This window comes from Lampetra fluviatilis, chromosome 39 (genome assembly GCF_964198595.1).
Source record: "Lampetra fluviatilis chromosome 39, kcLamFluv1.1, whole genome shotgun sequence".
In the NCBI taxonomy this organism is placed as follows: Eukaryota; Metazoa; Chordata; class Hyperoartia; order Petromyzontiformes; family Petromyzontidae; genus Lampetra; species Lampetra fluviatilis.
In genome coordinates this window covers 524,624-543,589 of record NC_136313.1, presented here as the reverse complement: position 1 = coordinate 543,589, position 18,966 = coordinate 524,624, and the positions used below count along the sequence as shown (strand labels likewise).

General features: G+C 55.7%; 1 protein-coding gene across 1 annotated transcript in view; it reads left to right on the top strand.

The window, feature by feature from the left end:
- The first annotated feature begins 1,312 nt into the window (after positions 1–1,312).
- The window catches only part of LOC144945813 (CDC42 small effector protein 2-like), a 45,749-nt gene continuing 28,095 nt past the window's right edge, over positions 1,313–18,966 (top strand). The window contains exon 1 of the mRNA XM_078874351.1: positions 1,313–1,589. The gene's annotated coding sequence lies outside the window, so the exon portion shown is untranslated. The remainder of the gene's footprint in view (positions 1,590–18,966) is intronic.

Genomic DNA, 18,966 nt, shown 5'->3' with positions numbered 1-18,966 from the left:
GCGCCAATCGAAGGTGTGAAAGGAAACGTTTCGGGCAATGTGCCTACTTCATAGCACGAAACGTCGCCTAGTTTATAGACAGTCCCCGGGTTGCGGAAGTCCCAACTTACGGAACTCCGACCTCACGGAAATGCTCCCGTAAAATCATGTCCGAAACATTCAACACGTGGAGATGTTTCGCGTTGGTTATGTCAGCGCAAGTAGTGCGGCGCAAGTAGTGCGGCGCGGATGAATACCGTAAGGCAGGCAGCCTTACGCCTTCTCACTCGAGGTTCATTCGGGTCGAGGTGAATGGAATTTTTCTTGATTTTTTAGGGGAAATTGTTCCGTTTCCTACACACGGAAAATTCGGGTTACGGATCGTTCTCGGGAACCTAACCCTTTCGTAACCCGGGGTCTGTGTGTGTTTTTTTGTATGAGCTGTTGTTAATTGTAGTTGCCTACGACGGCCCAAACAGCAGCAGCACCACCAACACAATGTTTAATTTTTTAAATATTTGACGTCATTGGTGTCGTGAGTGTGGGGGCATCATCCGTGACGTCAGCCGCGAGTTATTCCGTCATTCGACCGCTTGGAGTCGCATCCCCCGCTTGGGTTTGTGAGGTTCCCGCCCGTGACGTCAACGGTTGCCGTGGAGACTGTTTGTGCGTGACGTCACTGGTCGTGTGCTTCGACGTGACGTCACGCCCCTTGCACAGATTCCCGGCGGGTTAAACCAAAGTGGCAGGAGTGGGTGGGGGTTTTTACTTTCCATTTAAAATATTTAAAACGTTTAAGAGGCAAAGCTCATTTAGGAGACTAAAGATCGCATGAGTGAGTGTGTTCCACTTAGATAACTGAGTTGTAATTCGGGGGTTGAGTAAAAATGTGGGAATTCAACACCGAGTACGGAATGGTCGCGCCCGGGAGGAGCGTTCTGGACCCGAGTGGAGCGTCACGATCACAGAGGCCAGCGCGAGACAGCGAGAGACACGGGGACAGAGAGACACACGGGGACAGAGAGACACACGGGGACATAGAGACACACGGGGACATAGAGAGACACGGGGAGACACACGGGGACATAGAGAGACACGGGGACATAGAGAGAGACACACGGGGACATATACACACGGGGAGACACACGGGGGTCTCCATAGAGACAGAGAGACACACAGGGAGACACAGGGAGACAGGGTATCCATAGAGACAGCGAGACACACGAGGAGACACGGGGGTCTCCATAGAGACAGCGAGACACACGGGGGGAGACACGGGGGGAGATAGAGAGACACACAGGGAGACACGGAGAGACACACGGGGAGACAGGGTCTCCATAGAGACAGCGAGACACGAGGAAACGGTCGCCATAGAAACGGAGACACGGGGAGACAGGGACACAGAGTGACGCAGAGAGACATAGGGGGGGGGGGGGCTAACGCGTGGCCAAGCAATCTCCGTAGAGACAGGGAGACAGGCACTTGGAGACACGCACACAGAGCCGGTTGCTAGCAGACGGACAAAAGAAGACAGGCGGAGACACCAGGGCTCGGGAGACAGACACGTGGAGACACGTGGAGACACCCGGAGACACCACGTGGAGAGCGCTGTGAGTACCCCGTGGGTGTGCGCTGTCTCCACGACGACGCACCCACTGCCTCTCGCACAGCACCGGCATAGCAGGTGCTATAGGCTGCTCCTGCTGCTGCCGTGGCAGGGACGCAGCAGAAAGTGCGGTGCAGCAGGCCCAGCTGCTGCACGGCACTTCTCTGCACCCGCCTGTGTGGCTCCCCGCTTTCACCAACTCACAGTGACCAGATTGGTGAAGTATGGTCAAAGTAACCCCTGCGACCCGGCACCGTGTGCGGAGAGCTCCTCATCCAGCAGTGGAGTGACACGAAGTGGCTGTGCGCGTGTGGAGAGCGGTGGCGCAGTGGTTAGGGCGCCGCGTGCGCCGTTACAACATTCTCGCTGGAGAGACAAAGACGGCGGGGGGGGGGGGCAGGCGTGGTGCTGGCCACCCACCCGCCTCGTGCCGCCGTCATAGGTCGCTCGCTCACAGCACTTGCCTCCAAGACTGTTGAAGGCAAACGGGGGGTCTTTGTGTGTGTGCGTCACATGTTACAACACGCATGTTACAACACGCATGTAAGCCACAGAGCAGTATTCTGTGCATTGTTGATGCGGTCGCGTTTACCCTCTATACAAATCGTCGTGTTGCACTGGACTATTGTATTATTGTGTCGTATGCGTTGCTTTGTATTATTATACGGCGGCGTTGCTTGCATTGTGTTTGTATCGGACGTGTGGTGGTTGCAGCAGTGAGGTTACCACCTGTCCCGGGTTGATCCGGGACGGGTTGGAGAAATCGGTGTTTGTGTTTGGGTGGCAGGAATTGCTTTGTACCGAGATCTGGTGACGGCGTTGTGTTAAAATGTACTGCTGCACAGACTGCACAGTTTGCATCAACCTGGGCTGACTACGAGAAGTGTCCGGATTTGTGCAGTGTGAAGAAGGTGCCAACCCTCCCCCGTACCACTCAATCACTGAACCACTCACCCGCTCACCCGCTCAATCACTGAACCACTCACCCACTCAATCACTCACCCACTCACCCGCTCACCCGTTCATTAATTCAATCGTTCGTTTGCCAAGTCACTCAGTAACTCAGCCACTCACCCACTCAATCACTCACCCACCCACGCTAGCGTCGCCACCTGCCTGGGAATTGGCATCTGTGGTTATTTGTGTGGCAGGAATTAATTTGTACCGAGATATTTGTGACTCAGCGTGGCCTTCCCCGATAAATGAGTATATATGAATATTCGCTCACTCAACGACTCACACCCTCACCCATTCATCGCATTCACTCGTTCGTCACTCGGTAACTCATCCACTCACGCGATCACACATCCTCTCCCTCGGGGTTGCCAACTGTTCCGGGTACCCACCGGGACAATTGGGGGAAATTGGCATCCGTAGTCGGGTGGCAGGAATTGATTTGGACCGAGGAATCCGTCCCGGTTCTGTTCTGTGTGTGGAGCAGGCGGTCACCCCGGAGGCAGCTCGCGCTCAGCGTGTGCACGGGGATCTTTTTGGAAACATTGCACACGAAGGAACCGACACCGCACGGGGCGGTACACGCAGCAGCGATATGATATTGACGTCAACTTGTAACGCACCGCCGCCACGCAGTGTTCCCCCTCGCCCGGCGCTACCAACAATTGCGGCTTTTAACATAGCAAGGTGTTATTGGCCAATTCGTGAGTCTTTATTATACACGTGGGAGGAAACTTTGCACTTGCGAGCAAGGGGGAAACGCTCTATCCCATACAGACGGAACAGGTGGAGTTTGTGTAGTTTTTGTTGTTGCTGTACAGCGTTCTCTGGGCGAGCCAGGGTACGGCACCTCCTCGGTAACTATGGGATGGGAGTTTCACATCATCTCTGTGTGATCCGCCAACCTCCGCTGGTGCCTCCACAGTGCTGAATTACAGGCAGCCACGTGCAGCAGCGTAGCCACCAGGGCCTGGCTCAGTATACCGTGCGGGACTGGATGCCGCTGTGTGCTGCTCGGCCGATACACCGGCAGGTGTCCAGATTCTTCATCGCTTGCGTCTTCACAGCTGACTAGCTTCATGGCTCATGGTAGTTTGCCGGCTGTAGCTTCTTCACAGTTATAATATGTTCAACTTCTAGTGTGCACGGTATTCGCTCGCTCTCAAAAAGAAAAGATCGAGAACGACTCAAGAGGCGACAGGAGGAGGAGGAACCACAGGCGAGCGGGAGCCGGGGCTACCAATTGCTCCAAGCTCTGCGGTCCTCTATACGTTAAGGTGTTTATCGGCCAATTGACGGGTGTTTATTATTCACGTGGGAGGAAACCGGAGCGCCCGGAGAAACCCGAGGCGCTGCGAGGGGACAGCGCTCCAAGCACAGGGTCTGGGCCGCAGCGCGAGCCTCGCAGTCGCTCCCAGTGCTCGGCTTGCCGCGCGGCCACCGCAGGCCGCTGCGGGAGCCGCGGTCACCGCAGGCCGCTGCGGGAGCCGCGGTCACCGCAGGCCGCGCGGGGGGCCGGCATGGACGAGAGACGACCCCCGCCGCTTGGCGCCAATTGCTGTGGCCAACGCCGTGAGCCACGTGCTTCGCGTGCGCGTGGGGGGGGGCCTTCAGCTGGGATAGCGTGGAACTGAAACGGAGTCACTGAACCCAAGCGAGCCTAAATCGTCATGAGCACCGACAATACAATTCATTCCCTTCTGCCATGGAGGAAGGGAGAGATGGTGGGGGTGGGGTGATAGGTGGGGGGGTGGTGAGCCGGCGGCGGGAGCGTGGGTGGAACTGGACCCCGGTGCGGGGAATGTGGCTGAGAGGGGGGGGGGGTACAATCCTGTAGTGCTGTAGCCCGGCGCCTGAGACTCTCCTGCCCGTGGGCCCCGGTGCAGTTGCACCGCCTGCGCACTCGATAGCAGCTGCGGTCCTGGGCCAAGAGCGAAGCTTTGCAGAGCCACTGGGCCAAGGAGCGAGCTGGCAGCTGGCACGGCCCAGCACGGCTCGGCACGGCCCAGCACGGCTCGGCACGGCCCAGCACGGGCCAGCACGGCCCGGCACGGCTCGGCACGGCTCGGCACGGCCCAGCACGGCTCGGCTCTGCCGTGCTGTGGTCGTGGGGATGCCGCAGCTGAGTCCAGCTCGGTGAGCACGCTCGCCAGCAGAGAGACAAAGGCAGCAGCTGAGCGCGGACCCGCAAATCAACAACAACAGCCGCCAAACGCCACTGGGTGGCGGTGACCTCGCCACGACGCTTGTGCCAGGTTAGGTGCACTCTTATACCACGTGAAATGTCGCTAGCTGACAGGAGGTCACGTGACAGACCCAGGTGAAGTGGGTTGGGCTGACCGAGACGACTGGCAGATGCACCAGTCGTGCTCCCAACTGTGCCCATTTGGTAGCGCTTTAACCGTCCGGCGCTCCGCGTCGTTGTTGTGAGCGTCGCTCCTCTGACCGACCACCACCACGACCACCACGACCAGCAGCAGCACCCACCTGGAGCAGCAGCAGCAGCAGCCGGCACGTGCGGTGTGGAATCAGTGTGGGCACGACCGCTGCATGCTAATCACACGCTCCGCGTGCACTGCGCTTATGTAAGAGCGATCGCGCGCACACACACAGAGGCAAAGACAAAGATCCCCCGTGAATCCGTTAACAGACTGTCGGGGCAAGTGCTGTAGGTGGGTGGCTGACACCATACCGGGTTGGCCGTCTTTGTCTCCCCAGTGGCGATGTTTTTACACATCACACCAGGTACTCATTTAAGGCTGTGTCGACCTAGGGGAGACTCAGGACCGGTTCGGGTAATCGTCATTGGTGTTGGCCGTGAGCGGGAACCGAACCTGGTCGCCGGGTGTGTAGCGTAGCGGCTGCACCACCGCTCGCCCACACTACACGCACAACAACAACGACGACGTCACCGCGGCGCTTGTGCCAGGCTAGGTGCGCTTTGAGGCCAACGCGTGAAGTGTCGAGGGCTCGCTGCCGGCAGGAGGTCACAGACCCAGCTCGGTGCAATGGGTTGACTAATGGAGATGACTGACAGATGCACCAGCTACATGCACACAACAACAACAATAACAGCGAATAACAACAAAGAACACGCACACATCCCACCCACGTCGCCACCCCACTGCCGACCCCGGGTATCGATTCGTATTCCTTTCCTCTCTCACTCTCTCGCACTCACTCTCTCTCACTCGCACTCTCTCTCACTCGCACTCTCTCTCACTTCCGGTGAATAAGTGGAGTATTTATTTTGTTTTGTACGCGCAAGGGACGAAAAGGTGGCAACCCCTCACCAACTCACTCATCTACTCACCCAAACACTCAACCAACCACCCACTCGTTAATTAATTAACTCATCCCTTTACCAAGTCACTCATTAATTCAACCACTCACTCACCCACTCGTCCACCTATCCACCCTTGGTTGCCAACTCTCGCGAAGGGTCCAGGGACGGGCCTCTGTGCTCGGACGGCAAGGGTTCAACCTCACCGAGGTCTGGTGCCGCTGTTGCGTTGAACTCCATCCCAAGGGACACTGCAGCACGGCTCTCTGGTAGGAGACCTCGAGCCCACTCAGACACCTGCCCGGGTGTTGCTCCGTGTGGAAAAGGGGGCGGGGGGGGTAAATGCACCCTTCGATGTTGTGCGGACGCGTGCTGTGCAAACATCGCCACTGGGGGAGACGGAGGCGGTCGCGCGTGCTGCTGGCCTCCCACAGTGCTCGCTACCCAGCACTTGTGCCCCAACAGTCTGTTGGGGCTACACGGGGGGGGGGGGGGGGTGCGGGGGGGGTCTTTGTGTTTGCGTGACTTTGACCCGAGCCTCTGTTATTGGGCCGGCTTCGGCGGCTTGCTAGACACTCCAGCGCTCATCTGCGCGATGTGTGTGTGACGGGTTCGCGGTTGACATCCGCGAATCGCTAAACGCCCTGCCCTCGTTACGTAACCCCCAAGCAAGGAGCCACGGGCAGTAGGAATCTCGTTGCTCGCGACCTTCAAACGCCGCGTTCAACATTAAATAACGCGGAAGTGGTGCGGAAAGCGGCCCACAGTTTGCTCGTCTGCAGTGGCGATGTTACCACACACACGGCACTCAATCGAGGCCTCGTCGACCTAGGGGAGGGCCCAGCACCTCGGTTCAAATATTCGCTGCCACTGTTATTGGTTGCGAGTGGGAATCGAACTCGCCTCGCCCGGTTTCGTGAGGCAGTGCGGCGCTAACCACTGCGCCACCGTTCCCCACAATGAAACACACAAAGGGCACAAAGAGGACAGTCGCAAGTTCACTCACCACACACATACCCGTCGTCACTCGACATGAAACATTAAAGTATTTATTCACACGTCCACATTTTCCACAAACCCCAGGGCAATCCAGCAGTGAGGTAGCTGTGTTGAAGCAACGCTGCTGGTGAGACGCAACTCCCAGGAGGCCATGCAACGGGTGACCTGTGTCAAATATCCTCGTTTTGTTTTCAATGCGGACAGATACATATGGAGAGGAGAGGCGTTATCATGATAATTTCGAATTTGTGAGGCACATTCATCCGTAGATCCCCATGCGTGCCGTGAATGCAAAGCAGGAAATACTGTACACAGAACCAGGGTAACACGACCAGAACTATGGGGTAAAGGCCAATGTGTGTGTAATAGGTGCACATGGCCTGACACAAATGGTGACGTCACCGCCACTTAGTGGCGAATGGCGGCTGTTGTTGGTGCTGGCTAACCGCACTTGCCCCAACAATCTGGCGAGGCTATATCGGCGGTGGTTAGTGCTACATGAAGCCGACGAACCGAGTTCGATTCCCGCTCTCGGCCAACACCAGTAACGATTATCTGAACCGGTCCCGGGCCATCCCCTAGGTCAACTCAGCCTTAAATGAGTACCTGGTGCGGTGTGTAAAAAGAAACCCCCATCAGCACTGAGCGGCCGGGTGGCGGTGGTGCTGGCCACCCAGCCCCCAGTGTGCTTCCATCGCTGCTCGCTAACAGCACTTGCCCCAACAGTCTGTTAAAGGCTACAAAAGGGGGGGTCTTTATCTTTGTGTCATGCCCTCTTCCCGTCTGACCACTGCGGCGCGTGACCCCGGGTTGTCCCAGGCCCCCCCCCCCGACACCACCACCCCCGCCCCCTCCGCTATTGTCTGCGTTTGTTTCAAACCTGCCAGTGACGCTCATCTCTGATTCCCACCGCGTGCTCGCGTATGGCAACTCCATCGGCACACGCGTCCATCCGATTGTCCGCGCACATCCGCAGAGATCCGCTGCTCGTGATATCCATGCGAGGCGGGGGGGGGGGGCGGGGGGGGGCGAATTCACGATCCACATTTGCCATTTCTCGTGGTCCAAACCGGCCACATTACTCATATTACATTTTGCTAAAATTACACATCCAAACACTACAAATTACTCTAATGCTGTATACAATAACGTGTGCATTTCCGTCACGCCCAAATTAATCATCTAAAACAGTTATACACATTGTTATTCGTGTAAATGTTTATTACAATTCACACGTGCTTAAACCGGACAAATATGTTGTTCTGGTTAATCGGAAATCCACGCGATTGCCTCTACAGTACAGTAGTTGGAATATCTTTACAATAGTGGGCGGAGTTTCATTTTGATTGGCGTGGCTCTGCAGCTGTTCCACTTTGTGGACGGACTCTTCTGTGCGGGAGCAGGAAAGTGTCATCACTGAGCACGCGCATCCATCGATCCGTCGATCGTTAGTTTTTGGCATAGAGATCTTCGAACATGAATATCTTTGGGGATTATCTGCGATTTTTTATTATCCGCGGCCGTCCTCCCCGCCGTTTGCCGCGGATAATCGAGAGTCTGACTGCATACAATACAAGCCATGGCTACTGCCTCTACTCCAGCAACTGTGCGGAGGCAGCAGCAGCAGCAGCGAGGGGGGTCAGTGAGTCACTGCGCACAGATGATGTGACACTCCCCTTCCCTGGCTCGCCAGGAGAGGGCGCTACAGCAGAATTGTTGACTCCTCCCGTGTGCCGTCTCTGTGGGATCGAGTGTTTCCCCCCCACCTCCCCCCGCTCGCTCGAGTGTTTTTTTTCTCCAGGTGCTGCGGTTTCCTCCCACACCTCTAAATACTCATTACATTAGCGATATATAGAGGTCTGCAGAGCTCGGGGAACTGTTGGTCGCGCTGCTGCTGCTGCTATTCGTCTGTGGTTCCTCCTGGCGCCTCTGAGTCGTCCCCTCTCTCTCTCTCTGCGTCTGCGTGGCGGTGTCGCATTGCGATTTGAAAGGAGTGACCATCTTGTAATTGCGTTATTGATGCGATATATCTGCGGATCGTCACGTGTCCATCCGGATCGTCACGTGTCAATCCGGATCGTCACGTGTCCATCCGGATCGTCACGTGTCCATCCGGATCGTCACGTGTCCATCCGGATCGTTACGTGCCGGTGCTTTTGTGTGCCCAGGCCGGTGGCTTGCCACTGTGGTCGCTAATTATGAATTAATTGTTGTCTCTCTCTCTCTCATTCTCTCTCTCACACACACACACGTGTCAGTCGTGTGCTTGCTCATTTGTATGGCGCGTTCAAAATAAATGGTCTGGCAAGGGTGGGGGGTGGGTGGATGGGTGGGGGGTGGAGGTCACGGCGAGGGGAAGTGGTGCCAGGGCAGCTGCCTGTGGCTCGCAGATAAAGCCTCGGCGACCTCACACAATCAGTCACGCACACACAAAACCACGTACACACACACAAAGAACGCCCGTGTAGCCTCTAGCAGGCTGTTGGGGCGAGTGCTGATAGCGAGCAGCACCTATAAAGGTCGGCACGCCACGCGAGAGGGCGTGGGTGGCCGTCACCACGGCCGGCCGCCTTTGTCTCCCAAAGTGCTGATGCTTACACACCGCACCGGGTGCTCATTTGAGGCTGTCTCGGCCTAAGGGAGGCCCCGGACCGGTTCAGAGAATCGTCACCGGTGTTGGTGGCCGTGAGCGGGAATCCAACTCGGGTCATAGCCGGGTTCGTAGCGCTAACCGCTGCGCCACCGCTCCCCACACACGCACACCAACACGCATTGAGAGCAGCCTGCGACACAGAGAGAGCAGCCTTAAGAGCTGCTGCATGAACAACAACAGCAGCAGCAATAACGTGGATAATAGTATCATCATCTCAACTCACGGTGTACAAATGACACCCACGAATGACTAAATTGGGATTACACAGCAGCAGCACCAGCAGCAGCAGCAGCACCAGCAGCAGCGATGATGGCGCCTCTGCTGGCAGACCGATGACCATCCGCAGGCCGGGTGGCCCCCTTGTGCCGCACGGCGCCCCGTTGGTCCCGCACTGAGTCGCATCTCGCGTGCGAAGCGCTTCGACAGTAAACGAGGGCTGTTCGAAACGACACCAAATAACAAAAACACTCGACGCGCTTCGTCACCGAAGCCGTCACGTGGCCTTTTCAAAGTAGAGACACAATAGGCGACGTTTCGCGCAGTGGCCCTTTAAAACAAATCTCTAAATTATGATTTGTTTATCTAGCCCACAACAAATCATTGCCATCATTCTTAACAGCGGCCATCAACAACAAACAGCATCGACAAGAACAGTAACAACGGTGAGTCGCGGTGGCGTCACCACGGCGCTTGTGCCAGGCTAGGTGTCCTGGTCACTAGGTGTCCTGTTCAACGCCACGTGTCGTGTGATAGGCTCGCTGCTGGCAGGAGGCCACGGGACAGACCCAGGGGTCATGGGTTAAGATGACGGAGCAACTCACACGCCAGGGGACAAATGCCCCTGTCCATGTCACCGTGAGCAACAGACTCTAGGGGTTCTAGATTTGAAGCTTTCGTGACTGCAAGGATTCATATTCTTAGTTTTTTTCGGTAAAGTCACGTAGGTAAAAAAGTCAAATTAATAAAAGTAAAATAAAATAAAAATCACGACGTCGTGATTTTTATTTTACTTTTATTAATTTTAATTTTTTACCTACGTGACTTTACCGAAAAAACCTAAGAATAAGACTCTAGGGGGTTGTTAGCGAGCGCCTATTAAGGCGGGCACGGAGCACGGCCGCCACCACGCCGCGTCTGTCTCCCCAGTGCTGATATTTACACACCGCACCGGGTACCCATTTAAGGCCGAGTCGACCTAGCGAAGTGTCCAGGACCGGTTCAAATATCCGCCGCCACTATCGCCGGATTCGTAGCCTCGGCACGCTAACCGCTGCGCCACCGCTCCTCCCATAATTAATTAACCGCAGAGACGCGCGCGGCTCTCCGTTCCGTTTCAAGTGCCGCTTGCGAGTTCACAAATAGAACTGCCGCTCGTCATCGCCTGCCTGACGTCAGCACCACGGCTCTCTCACCCGACTTCTCATCGCCTCCACACGGGGACCCCTGCATCAGGAATTGCCCCCCCCCCCATGCCCCCGTCCTCCCCCCCCCAAATCTTGCCCGACACTTCCGCCCATGAGTCAGCAGCGAGCGAGCGTGGTGCCGGACTCACTCCGTCCAGTCGACGACGTCCCAACACCTCGCGACTCAACTCCAGTGTGGACGTTGGGCCTCTTCCGCACCGCACGTCGCCATCCGTGCGGACGGGAGGTACGAAACTCAACTCCACTGGTGGAGTCCTTAGCCGGTGGTGGAAATTCCACGTTGCTATGGCTGGAGACGAGTCACAATCGCCTAACTAATGGACAACAACAAAGAGACAGCCAATACGCCTTCTTCCCATATCTGTCTGTCCACGTCGTAATAATAATAATGACGTCTTTAGTTTGTACACATCTCATCTGCCGCACAGCGTTCTTCCAGGGAGTGCAGCTTAGCGACGGCGGTGTCACCAGGCGTGGCACGCGGCAGGAAGGGTCCCCGATATAGCAAAATCGCACCCCCCCCTCACCTACTGCAAAGACTTGGCAGGACCCTCTTGAAGAATAGTCTTGAGACTCAATGAGGCTTTCGAAATAATAAATCAGAGAATGTTTGTTATCAGAGCATGCATGTTCGCCACAAGTGCGTGTGGTGAATGCAGCAACTTGATTCAATGCAAAAGGTTTCTATTTGGGGTTTGAACATCTCACCACCTCGTGTTGTTATGCCGGAAAAGGTTCAAACCTATTCTTATTTGTCCTACCGTACTAACGATAGAATAAATATTGTCATTTCGTGATGCTGCTGCTGCTGCTCCGTTTGGTCGTGGTGCACAGATAATAACAATAACAGCGACAACAACTGAACACGTTCGTCACTGACACTGCGCATGTGACCTTAAAAGAAAAACACGGAAATAGTAGGCGACGTTTCGGGCAATGGCCTTTCTTGTATCCTGTGATGAATGTGCTATGAAAAAGTACAATTTCCCCGAAACGTCACCTATTATGTATTTCGTCCTTTAAAGGTCACACTGTTATTTAGTAATGTGTTGAGTTTTTGTTTTAAATTAATAATTATAATAATGATGATATTACATAAGTATATCTTCGTCAGTAACCTAGGCTAGAACCCAGCGACCGTAGCTGATGGCCGGGGTACGTGACCCTCACCCGAGCCCAGGCGAGATCCGCATTGCTGTGATCATCATTGCCCCGCATGTCGACTCATCACTCTCGTCCTCCCTCGCTCCATCGGCGGCTCATTCGCTGCAAGTCCCGAAGGACGGCGTGGCTCCTGAGCCTCCCCTAAGTCGACTCAGCCTTAAAACGAGTACACGTCGCCGGCGGCGGCTAATAAAGCAAGGGCACTCGGTGAGACGAAGGTGGCCGGGCGTGGTGCTGCCCCCCCCCCCCCAAGTCTCGTGTGCCGTGTCGGCCGCCATAGGCGCTCGCCAACAGCACTCGTTCCCAACGGGCGACACGGGGATCTTTGTCTGCGTGTGTGTCTGTGTGTGCGGGGAAGTATGCACTCTGCTGCATGGAACGCGCTGACACATTCCAAGTTTCCAGTGGTCGACCACACCCAGGGGCTCTTGGCGGAGCGGGAGTGTTAGGGGGGGGGATGTGTGGCGAAGAGTACAGGGGTCTTCAGGGACCCCCTCACTTCCACCACCCCCGACTCCCCCCCCTCCCTCTCCTCCCTTCTCCTCACAGTTCCATTCACACTCTCAAAGGCGTTACCCGCATTTCGCAAGCGGGAGACGGGAGCCGAGTGATGTAAAGACGGAGGAGGGAAGGGTTGGTGGGGTTCGTGGGGGTGGTGGTGGGGGCCACAAGGAACTGTGGCGACACTGCAAATATTGAGTGAGATAAGAACACGAGGTCAGCATTGGCCGCGTGGATGAGCTGTGGCCGAGGGGACAGCACACGCGAGGCGGACTAGTTTGACTCCCTGGATGAATGCAAAGTGGCACGGCTGACATCATCCGGCGATACCATCTCCAACATGAGATGGCATGGGCTGATGATGGATGGGGAGGAGGCGGCGGCGGCGGCTCGCGGCTGAGATGACTCGCGGTTCGGGATGACTGGCGGTTGAGATGGAGATCTCTCCGGCGAAAGGGCTGCGGGACAATTTGCTGCGGAGGTTCCCGTGAGAAATGTAAAATTGATTCCTCGGCCGATTACGGTTCACGTGGGTTCAGTGCGGTTCCACGTGGGCTCCTATCTCGGCCACTGTGGCCACGCAGGGAGCGATCATTATCATTTGTACAACGTTGCTTCACTCGTTTCCCGATCATTTACAAATGTTGGGGTTTGGGTCAAACTTTTTGATTTAGTCTCATAATCCCCCCTCCCACCTATGTATCCTGCCAGCTTGTAAAAAAAAACATAAACGAATTAATATTTATTTTTTATTTCTACGAAACGAGCAACTGTTTTACCTGTGTCACACGACGATGTGACGAATGGGAAAATAACCAGGAAGATCAAAGGGTAGAGAGAAGATAAAGAATCGGGGCATCGGAGGACGGGGAGGAAAGGAGAAGCAGCAGAGAAACGCGAGCACGGGGGGGAGGTGTCAGTCACGAGAGATGAGGAGAGGTGGGGGGAGGGAGGCTGCGTGAGGCCGTCGACGCTGTCGGAGCGGCGTCTGTTTTCACAGTGGGCGGAGTGGACGGGGAGAGGGGAGGGGTTCAGAGTGGGGGGTGGCCACAGCAGGAGTCACGTGATGTACGGGAGGCTTGAGCTGGCTTTTAGATAGATTGTTTTTGTATGCACTAACAGGGGGCCAATTGTTTAGAAGGAGGGCTGTCCCTCATCGCATCTAAGAAGCCAGCAGTATTTGTTGCCCGAGCCTGCTGATGAGACTCCGTGGATCGAAACCGGTTACAGAATGTGCTTGCCTTCATCAAATACTGCTGTCTCCAAGGCCGATCGCCTGATGCCGGTGATCCAGCGCTGTGAAGGCAACAGTTAGGGTTGGTGGATCACCGCAGTTGGGGTGGGAAAATCCCTTCCCGTTGGGTGGGCGTCAAGGAGGTGCCGTACCCTGGTACAGCAAGTGGTCTAATCCACATCGGTTTCCATCTGTACGGCGGAGAGGGGGGATACAGTGTTGTCCCCTCGCGCGAGGCCTGGTGGGTCTTTGCTCGGCGCTCCGGCTTCCCTCCTCCCACGTGAATAATAAACACGACTCGTCACTAATTGGGGCTGGACAAAAAAAACATCTTACAAATAAACAACCCCCCCTGACCCCCCGAGTGTAGCGGCGTCAGGACCCTCCTGGCAACGAGTCCTGCGACTCAATCTGCCTCTCCTGCACTCGGCTCGAAATCTCTCCGTGGCTTTTGTCGGCCACCGCCAGGAGAGCGGTGAAGACCCCAAACTGGGGGGGGGGGTGGGTGGGGCTTCTTGACCCACGTTCGAGATCATCATCAGCACGCCGGAGGGACTCACCCACCACCTCCCCATCACGGGACACGCATCCACGCCACGTCAGCTCGCCCTTCTCGTCGCTGACCAATTTAATGTCATTCATTTTTCCACTCACAGAGAGAGAGAGAACGAATGCCCTACGCACACACAGGAGCCCCGGTTTTAATAAGAACAGTGTGCGTCTCTGTGGCAGACCCGAGCCATCGCATGCATAGCTGCCCCCCCCACCACCACCACTCTCACCCCCTCGTGCTGCCCGCATGACTCGGCTCGCCCCTGCCAATGTCGCGAGCCCCTTGGAGCCCGCTGGCTGCTGAGACTCCTCCTGGCTGTGTTGGCATCCAGGGGAGAGGCAAAGACAAAGATCACCCGTGTAGCCTTAACAGCACTTGGGTCAAGTGCTGTTAGAGAGCACCTACCAAGGCCGGCACGGCACACGAGGGGGTGGGTGGCTAGCACCACGCCTGGCCGCCTTTGTCTTCCCAGTGGCGATGTTTACACACCAGGTACTCATTTGAGGCCGAGTCGACCTAGGGGAGGCCCACGACCGGTTCAGATAATTATAATCGTCACTGGTGTTGGCCGTGAGCGGGAATCGAACCCGGGCTGCCGGGGTTCACAGCACAGCGCGCTAATCACTACACTACCGCTCCCCACACACACACGCACACACACACATACATACACACGCACACACATGCATACACACATACACACGCACACACATGCATACACACATACACACACACACATACACACGCACACACACACATACACACACACATGCACACGCACACACACGCACACACACACATACACGCACACACACATACACAAATACATACACACACGCACACACACATACACGCACACACACACACATACGCACACATACACACACATACACACGCACACACACATACATACACACATACGCACACATACACACACATACACACGCACACACACGCACATACACACGTGCAGCGATTTTGACGAACGCGTGCGAGTTGGCGTTACTCGTCTCCAATCACCCGAAGATTTTCTCCAACCTCGACGCGCGTGCTCCTCTCGCCGTCTCTCAGGCTGCGATTCCTCCCAGAGCGTGGGGGGGCGAGTGCCGCCAGCCCCTCGCTCGCTCGCAGCGCCCTCAAACTACAAACAGCGCCTGGGTGGTGGTGGTGGTGGTGGCACAGAGCGGGGGGGGGGGCACAGAGCAGCCCGCATGGGGGGGGGGGCTCATCTCAAGACGTCGCGCGCACTGGAGGGGGACACGGGGGGGGGTAGACACCGATACGGAGAGAGAGGGATATACTTCTAAATGAGAGGGATTGTTTTTAGGATGTATTTTTTTTCTCTTTTTGTGCTTAGGGGGCAAGGAATGCCGCGCTGGAATTACTCGAGGGCAGAGAGGCACCCATGAGATGCCTCGAAACTTGCGGTGCGAACGAAGACGCTGCATAGACAGGATGAGAGACAGAGGCATGCGTGCACTGTGGGGCCCGAGGGAGGGGATTCCAGACATTGGGAGTTGCAGAGAAAGAGAGATCGTTCATAAATTCTGCCCGAGTGGAGAATGACTGTGGGACTTTGACAACAGGCCTCGGGCGCTGGAGCGGAGTGGGGGGGGGAAGAGGTCTCAGGCGAGGGTGAGTCCATTGAGGATGTGGACAAATAATAATTCGTCCACATGTTCAGTTCTTCCGAGCTGGAGGTCTAGACAAGGCTGAGAGCATCGTACAAGCGATGCGGTGGTCGCATGCAAGGCGTATGGATGGGAGTCCTGCCTGTCTGTCGTTTTTGAGCAGCGCAAATGTTCCTGTTGTGAAATCTACAACGATGGCGTTGAGAAAGAGAGACAGGGAGACGGACAGAGAACGCAGAGAGAGAAGCCACGGACACAGAGACAGACTAAGAGGGGGTGAGCTCCATGGGAGGTCTTGGAGACAGTGAGTACGATCTTGTAATTGCCAGAATTGGAAGCCGATGGAGGGATCCGGGAGGAGGGAGACACGGGGAGGGGAGGGGGAGACACGGGGAGGGGGGGGGGAGACGTGGAGGGGGGGGGGGAGACACGTGGTATGGCGGTATTGTGGATTGTTCGAGACGAGGAACTTGGAAACTCCACGGAGGCGGTAGTCGACTTGGGATGTGACGCAGACAAGTGCCGGTGCGTCGCCTACAGCTGACTCATCATCATCAGCTGCTGCTGCAGCTGTTGCTACGTCGTACAGAACGATCGGACCGCGAGCTGCAGGGACGCCCCGAGCACCTGGGTGAGCGCGTGACCTCGCGGGGCGGAGCTCCCTGCGGAGCCCCCTGAGGAGCCCCCTGAGGAGGCCCAGTGGCGCGTGCCGTGGCCCAGGCCGGTCGCGGCCGAAACCCGGCGGGTGCCGGTGACACACCACAGGGACCGCCGAGTTGACACAACACGGGCGGGTGGAGGCGCGAGATGCCGGCATCTCGCTGTTTATTGACTAAACAAAACGTCTGGCCACGCAGAGGGTCAGGAGCGATGTGCTTCGTCCGTACTTCTGTGGCACCATACGTAGCCAACCGTGCTCATCGGATGTGGTGGTGGTGGGGGGACGAGGAGATGGGGGAGGAGATGGAGGAGGAGGCTGCGTGAGGCCGTCGACGCTGGAGGAGCGGCGTCTGTTTTCACAGTGGGCGGCGACGGGGAGAGGGGAGGGGTTCAGAGTGGGGGTGGCCACGCAGAAGCCACGTGGTGTACTGAAGAAGGCTTGAGCTGATTTAGATCTACGGTAATAGATGTCACAGCAGGCGACGTGAATGCCTCATCCCTATGCACATTGGTTCGTAGCTTTTCAGTGTACGTAGCGTGTGTCTGTATATGCCGTATGTAACATCTTCTCATATATGTATATGTATGTATTTTAAGTGTAGTCGTGTGTATTCATATAAATGTCTACGTATGGTTGTGCATAGTTATGCAAGTAGCGCCACATCAATACATGTGTTTGTATAAGTGTGTGTATTTATAGAGCGGTGGTGCAGTGGTTAGCACACTGAGCAAAGGCACTGGCAACCCGGGTGGTATATGAACCTGCGTTGAACCTCCTCTAGATCGACTCGGCCTTAAATGAGTATCGGCTACACCCGGCCACATCGTGCGTCAATGCCGGCCTGAACATGCACTCACTCGCAAACAGACTGCGCCTGTGCCTCTCTCGACTCGCACTCAGCGCTTCCTCCCCTTCACTGCAGCCTTGATGGAGAATGTCCATACACCACGTGGGTTGGTGACGTCACAAAGATGGAGAATGTCCATACACCACGTGGGTTGGTGACGTCACAAAGATGTAGAATGTTCATACACACGTGGGTTGGTGACGTCACAAAGATGTAGAATGTCCATACACACGTTGGTTGGTGACATAACAAAGATGTAGAATGTTCATAGACACGTGGGTTGGGGACGTCACAAAGATGGAGAATGTCCATAGACACGTGGGCTGTTGACGTCACAAAGCAGCTGTACTGACGTGTGCCCCGTGCTGAATTTTACCTTCGAAACAAAATCTCGCTACCCCTCCCCCCCCCCAGAAAGGGCATCTCGCACCCCTCCCCGTAAGTTACCACGACTGCTCTCTAAACACCACAACAAACACCTTCAAACCCATATACACGTTCCGATATACACAAACCCATATACACATGCCCATATACACATGCCCATATACACAAACTCATATACACAAACCCATATACACAAACCCGTATACACATGCCCGTATACACATGGCCATATACACAAACCCATATACACAAACCCATATACACATGCCCATATACACATGCCCATATACACATGCCCATATACACATGCCCATATACACACGCCCATATACACATGCCCATATACACATGCCCATATACACGTGCCCATATACACACGCCCATATACACGTGCCCATATACACACGCCCATATACACATGCCCATATACACACGCCCATATACACATGCCCATATACACACGCCCATATACACATGCCCATATACACACGCCCATATACACATGCCCATATACACATTCCCATATACACGTGCCCATATACACACGCCCATATACACGTGCCCATATACACACGCCCATATACACACTCCCATATACACGTGCCCATATACACACGCCCATATACACACGCCCATATACACATGCCCATATACACACGCCCATATACACGTGCCCATATACACACGCCCATATACACATGCCCAGTGCTATTACGTAACGACGTCGGAGCGGTGGCGCAGTGGTTAGCACATCGCGCCATGATCCCGGATTCCAGGCCATCCGGCTAACGTCAGTGGCGAGCGGTATCTGAACCAGTCTCGGCGCCCCCCTGCCCCCCCCCCCCAACATCCATAATGACAAAACACATCCCATGTCTTTTCTCCAGTGAATATCAATCAAAGACCGATTTTCGGGGGCTCATGCAGAGAACGATCGCCTCCACCCCCCCCCCATGCCCCCCACACTGACAGAGCAGCAGCAGCACAGTGAGGTATGGTCACACTGCCTCCACGACCGGCAACGGGTTGACAATAGGGGGGTGGCTGGTTGAGGAATTGGGTCGCATTCCGCGTGCGCCCTGCGTGCGCG